The sequence below is a fragment of the Rana temporaria genome (genome assembly GCF_905171775.1).
Source record: "Rana temporaria chromosome 4 unlocalized genomic scaffold, aRanTem1.1 chr4q, whole genome shotgun sequence".
In the NCBI taxonomy this organism is placed as follows: domain Eukaryota; kingdom Metazoa; phylum Chordata; class Amphibia; order Anura; family Ranidae; genus Rana; species Rana temporaria.
The window spans coordinates 1-6,658 of NW_024404451.1; positions in this window are offsets into that span (position 1 = coordinate 1).

Genomic DNA, 6,658 nt, shown 5'->3' on the forward strand with positions numbered 1-6,658 from the left:
CTAAATCTGAAACTCTTTCCTATCAATATATCTAAGAATGACCAAAATACCTATCAAAAGGAGTTCCATTTGTGTGGGGGAAAAAGGAAATAAAATATCTAGGGGTAAAAATAACTATTTCAAAAGACAGGATCTATAAAGAAAATTTCTTACCTTTGCTGAAAGATATTAAAACAGAACTCAGTAGCCTCTCTGCAGGTCAGATATCCTGGGGGGGAGAATGAGATATTTTAAGATGGTAATCTTGCCCAAAATCATGTATAAGATACAGATGTTACCGATCGCTCTACCTCAGAAGTACTTTAAGACCCTACAAACGATTTTACTAAAATTTGTTTGGCAGGGTAAAAAAGCGCGTATACAGTTGGGCAATTAAAAAAAATAAATAAGGGCAAAGACGATGCGGCGTACGTGAGGTCCGCACGCTGAGGGAGGAGCCGCCCACGCCACGGACCTAGCCTGCTGACGGGAGATGGAAGACGCCGGAGGATCAAAGGACGTCTCAGCGGCGGTGGCTATGAAGCAGGGTGCGAGACTGCCGAGCCGCTAGCCCGCTGATTGTACATCTCACGCGTCCCTCTCTCCTGTCCTCCTCGTGCCGCCCACTCGAGGCCCCCCCTCGCTTTCTCTCACCCCCGTTCACCAGCTGATCGGAACGCCGTTGCTAGGAGGCGCCGCTCAGCACGGAGGTGTTGGAGGGCTCCCTGTCTCTCGTCCCCTGCGGATGCTGACACCCCCCCTCTGCTCTCTGAAAGCGCGGCCTTACTGGCGTGTTATTGCTTGCTTTGTCAGCCCCAGCCACGGGGAGGGTTGCATGCCCAGAGTGAGTGACAAGGTGACAAGGTGGAACAACACGGGACCTGTAAGATCTTTTTCTTTTGAATAAGTCACCGTTTGCATACTGCTCCTCCTAAAACTTTTTCTGATTTGAAATACATCACAGATTGGGCATTGGAAATGGGACTGTGATACACAGATATAATGATGACGAGATAACAGTGCGAAGGGAGGCAACTGACGGATGGAATATATAGCGGGACTTGTTCTATGATCTCTTATTATTTTGACCATTTTGACTATTTTGACTGTGCTTGCCCAGGCAGAACGCAATGCTCCCCCCGGTCCCCCCAAACAGTACTCAGCAATTGGTCTACTGCTATTGCTTTGAGTTTAGATTTCGGTTGGTAAGGCAAGAGGGTAAGCATCCCAACCCCGCAATTAGTTCAGCGACACCTTGCAACTATAATTTAAATAGGAATATAAACGTGCTAGAATACCAGAGAATATCACTAACCGGCACAGAAGATAAGCCCCAAGCAAAGGCATAAATTGATTCTACCCTCTTGTGCTCTCTGGTTGTGTTGGCTTAGTGTGGCCCGGGGGTTGTTGTCCGGTGCTCTCGAAGGGCGTTGGTCGGGGGAAGGCCCGGTTTTAAAAGGGGCAATCCCAGTCTTGAACAGAGGTACTATACCTTCCCTTAAACCCTCCTTGATCATCGCAAGTGGTTGGGTTGGGTTTGTACTTTTGGGCAAATTCATTGCAACACGACAACCGTACCTGGGGTGATTAGTGAGCACGGCACACAGAACGCAGCAAGGGAGGTTAATTCGTGAGATGGTGGCGGTGCCCCTGCAGAGAAATTAGCGGGGGGGTAATCATACACATAATATCCATCATTATAAATGATACAACACAATCACTGGACCTTCAAATTATACCCCAGTATATTTAATACAGTGAGTAACTGTTGAACATTAAAAATCAAAAGGGGTAATTCCTGCCGTTCAAACTGGGGAAACGGATTAGAATAACAAAAAAATTCAACATGAATAAGTCAACAAGGGGAAAACGCCCCGAAAATTCCCAAAGACAACCCTCCTACTTCCACCATTAGACACTACATGACCCCGGATGGGAGCTCTAAAAGCCCAGCATTGGGAAAAAAAAGTAGAAAAAACGGGGCGGAACCAAAAGGGAGCAGGAGGGGGGTTCCCTCCAATAGTAGACACGTCAACGGAGGGCGAACAGGAAGTCCAGCCAAATCGAGGACCCCCGCATAGACACCCATATCCCCACAAAGGTAGAATTGGAGGGGATGTTTAAAGAGACTGGAAAATGTAATACGAGAAGAAGTTAGTGCATTAAGAACGGACATAACTTATATGTTGGAGAGAGTTGAGAAAGCCGAGGCAAAAATTGAACAACAGGCCTCAGAATTAAATGAATTAAAAAATCAATTTCACACAATGAAACAAAAATCAGAGGCAATTACAATATCGATTAGAAGACCAAGAGAATCGAAATAGAAGGAAAAATTTAAGAATACGATCTATCAAGGAGGAGAAAGGGGAAGATCTTAGAAAAATTCTTAACAATCTGTTTCTCCCCTTGTTGGAAAACGGTGCGGAGGAACCCCTAAAAATTGAACGGGCCCACCGCATAGGAAGAATTAGAGAGGGGGGAGGGAATTGGCCTAGGGATATTATCGTAAGGTTCAGATATTTTTGAAGACAAAGCTGTGGTATGGTCAAAATTGAGAAGGAAGCCACCCCTGAGCTATGATGGAGCGGAGATCCAGATTTTACTGATCTAGCCTGGGAAACTTTAGCTAGAAGAAGACATCTGAAAACCCCTACTGGAACAGATGCGCCAGCTCAATATCAACTATCAGTGGGGGTTTCCGGCATGTCCTGATAGGCTACAAAGATGGGGTATCAGCAAAAATAATATTCCCAGAGGACTTGCCAGCTTTCTGCTGCAAATTTGATATGCCAGTTATGGAACTACCCGGTTGGGTGGAATAGCTTCGGATTGCTCTGGCTTTACTTACCCTACCTTGCCATCCACTGACTGGTATTGTCCTTTTGTTTCTTAATTCTTTTCCATTTTTTCTTTGTTTCCTTTCCCGTTCCCATGAGGGGTTGATGGGAGAGGGGGGATCTGTGGGAGTAGGGGGAGGTTAGAGGGAGGGGGACCAGAGAGGAGGGCTAGGAGAGCAGGTCCGCAACCCCACCCAGATAAGAACAACCCCTAGGGATTTTCCCAAGGGGGTGAATGGGAGGGTTGGGCGCTGGGAGGCCTCACCTCATTTTGAAGAAACCGACGAGTAGCGGGGTGTGAAAACCTCGACGGTTCAGAGGTCATGTTTAGGCCTGGGCAGGGGGGGGGAGGGGGGGAAGGGAGGGGAGGGGAGATGGGAGGGGAGGTGTGGAAGGAGAGAGGGTATTCTCTCTCTTCATAAAGGGGTTGAGACAGGGAAAGTGGCTCCCAGTAGATCTTTTGGAAAATATAGGGAAAGGTTTCAATGGTAGGGAATGACAGAAATAAAATTTATACTTACAATGTGAAGGGATTGAACTCGCCTATTAAAAGATTGAAGGTGCTAGCAGAGATTGAATTCATATAGAGCGGACGTAGTCTTTCTCCAGGAATCTCACCTGTCGATAAATTCCAACGTAAGGCTATACTCACCCAGGTATCCTTCCTGGTTCTATAGTGATTCCATCTCTAAGCGTTCTAGGGCGTAGCAATTGGTTTCGCAAAAGAGACTGCGTTTATTCTGGAGGCGAGGCTGACAGACCCGGAAGGGAGATTTTTATTCTTAAAAGGAAGATTTGGTGATACCGCCTACACTTTAGCAAATATCTATGCCCCGAATGTAAATCAAACCCATTATCTGGGCAGAATTTTGGGCAAATTGAAAAATTTCGCAGAGGGGTACACTATCATGATGGGGGATTTTAATTTCGTCATGAATCCGAAAGAAGATAGTACGTCCCGGGGGAGGGAGACAACGAACGTGCAGGTACAAAAAATTAAGCACAAGATCCATGACAGTCAATTAGTGGATGCTTGGAGGATATTCCATCCAAATACAAAGGACTACACGTTCTTCTCCCCTCCCCACGGAACGTACACTAGAATAGACTACATTCTGGCAGATCACAGGCTGCTTGACTTGATTACCGAGACAGACATTGGAATTATGACTATCTCAGACCATGCGCCAGTGACCATGAAAATTAAACTCTCTATACAAAAGAGCCAACGGCCGGTATGGCACCTAAATGATAGTTTGATTCGCGATGAAGAAAGGGCAAGTAGGGTGGAGGCGGAACTAAAACAATTCTTCCTTTTCACGATACTGAAGGGATTTCAAAGCGCAACCCTGTGGGAGACACACAAAGCATACATTAGAGGGGATACTAATCGCTGAGGGCGCCAGGGAAAAAAAAGAGAGAAAACGTAAATCTGATACCCTGATCAAAGAGATAGTGATATTAGAACGTAAACACAAGGAGCACGCGCAAAAAGAGAATTACCATAATCTAATTGTGAAAAGAGATGCGCTCAAGGAGATTATGGAACAGGAAGCAAGGGAACAAACTGAACTGCATTGCAGAGAGAGGTATCTATGGGGTAATAAACCAGTAAGCACTTAGCCAAATGGCCCAAAAAAAGAAACCAGAAATTACATTGAAAAAATTAAAGGAAAGATGGGAAATTGGTACATACAACTAGAGAAATTGCAGATACCTTTAAAAACTACTATGAGGAATTATACACAATAAGACAGTTAGGGTGGCAGGTTGGTGAAAAAGAGGCTAAAACTCATGATTTTCTGCAGAAAGCGGTCTTCCTAGATTGGAGAGGGTAGAAAGTTTAAATATGTGCCTTCCAATAACTGAAGAGGAAATTAAAATCGCTTTAAAAAACACGACGTGCGGGAAAAGTCCCGGCCCGGACGGATTTTCGGCCCTATACTATAGGAGATTTAGTAACATCTTAATACCGAGGATGTGTAAGTATTTTAATGGGCTAGGGGCCGAATTGAAGCCAGTAGGGAAGCAATAGCGGCCACGGTGGCAATAATCCTGAAGGAGGGGAAAGATAGCTCGCTCTGTTCGGGATATAGACCGATCTCGTTGCTCAATGCAGACACCAAGCTCTTTGCCAAAATCCTTGCAGAACGCCTGAAAGGGGTGATGCACTTCTTGGTGCAAACCCCGATCAGGTAGGTTTTTATCCCCAACAGAGAGGGCAAAGACAATAGTATAAGAGCGATTCTCCTGCTCCAGAATATAAGGCAGAATGCGCCCCAGGTCTATTCCTATCAGTTGATGCTTGAAAAAGCATTCGATAGGGTAGACTGGGGGCTTATGATGGAGACTCTTACAGCTATGGGAAATAGGGAACAGGATGATCCGCTGGATCAACACACTATATTTACCATCCCTCTGCAAAATTAAAATAAACGGCTCGCTATCAGATTCCTTCGAGATGAAAAATGGGACAGACAGGGTTGCCCTTTGTCCCCTCTTTTGTTTATTTTGTCTTTGGAGCCCCTCCTGGCCACCATTCGAAACGACCCAGAAAATCAATGGGGTTAGAATAAAAGAGGAGGAACATAAGCTCTCGGCATTTGCCGATGATATTTTATTTTATTTAACCAATCCGGTTAAATCTATTCCCAAGCTCTCTATGATATTACAACAATATGGCGATATCTCCAACTTCAAAGTTAATGCCACAAAAATCTGAAATCTTAAATATAAACTTAAGTAAAAGCGAAGAAGCTTGTGTCAAAGCAATTGCATTTATCCATGGAAAAAAGAATTAAAATACCTTGGTATTAAACTTGCTAATACAGTTCAGAAGATATATAAAATAAATTATGTGCCACTATTAAATGAGATTAAAAATGAATTAAAAAGAACGGAAAATAAACCTATACATGGATCGGACGCATAAATATGCTGAAGATGGTCATAGTTCCCAAAAATACTATATAAATTTCTCTTAATTCCAATTGCCCTGCCTCAGCAATTTTTTGAGAATTCTTAATTCCCTCTTATTAAACTATGTATGGAAAAAGAAATAGCACAGAATATCTCTATCTATCCTAAAACAGGGTAAGCTTCAGGGAGGGCTGGCACTGCCGGACATAAAAAGCTATCATAAGGCGGCGGTTTTGTCTCGAGCGGTGGGAATGGGCGCGCGATAGGAAAGAAAAAAGATGGGTGCAAATTGAAAACGCACAAGCTAACACACAATTGAGTAACTCTATCTGGATTCCTGCACATACAGAGCACTGGATCACAAAGCATTTGACATAACACGGGACACTTTACGTATGTGGGGATAGGACCCAGTCACTACTTGAAAGGAAATTCAATTCTCCACTAATGAATTTGAAAGAAAACGCTACTTTGCACCTGGGGAAATAAAAATAGGAGGGGAATTGGATTAGAAAGGACACGGTTCACTTAGGCGATATTATAAAAGACGGGGAGATGATGACCTATGAAGATCTCAAGTCTAGAACAGATTTTTGGGATCTTGATAGGTGGCACTACTCCAGCTGTCTCACTTTACACGAAGCCTCCCCTGCCCTCTGCGGACGGTGGCGGAGCTGACACAATTGGAGAAAATATGTAAATCTAAGATTTCTAAGGGCACGATCACGAAATTATATGGTATACTGGTTAAGATAGGGACTCGGGGGGAGGCACCGTTTTTGGAAAAAATGGGAAAAGGAGTTAAAAATCACGAGAGGGACTAACACTTTTCAGAGGACTATGCAACTAGTACATTCCTCAGCAATAGATATACAAAACTGCCGAGGCAAACTATAAGTGCATTTCAGGGTGGTATATCA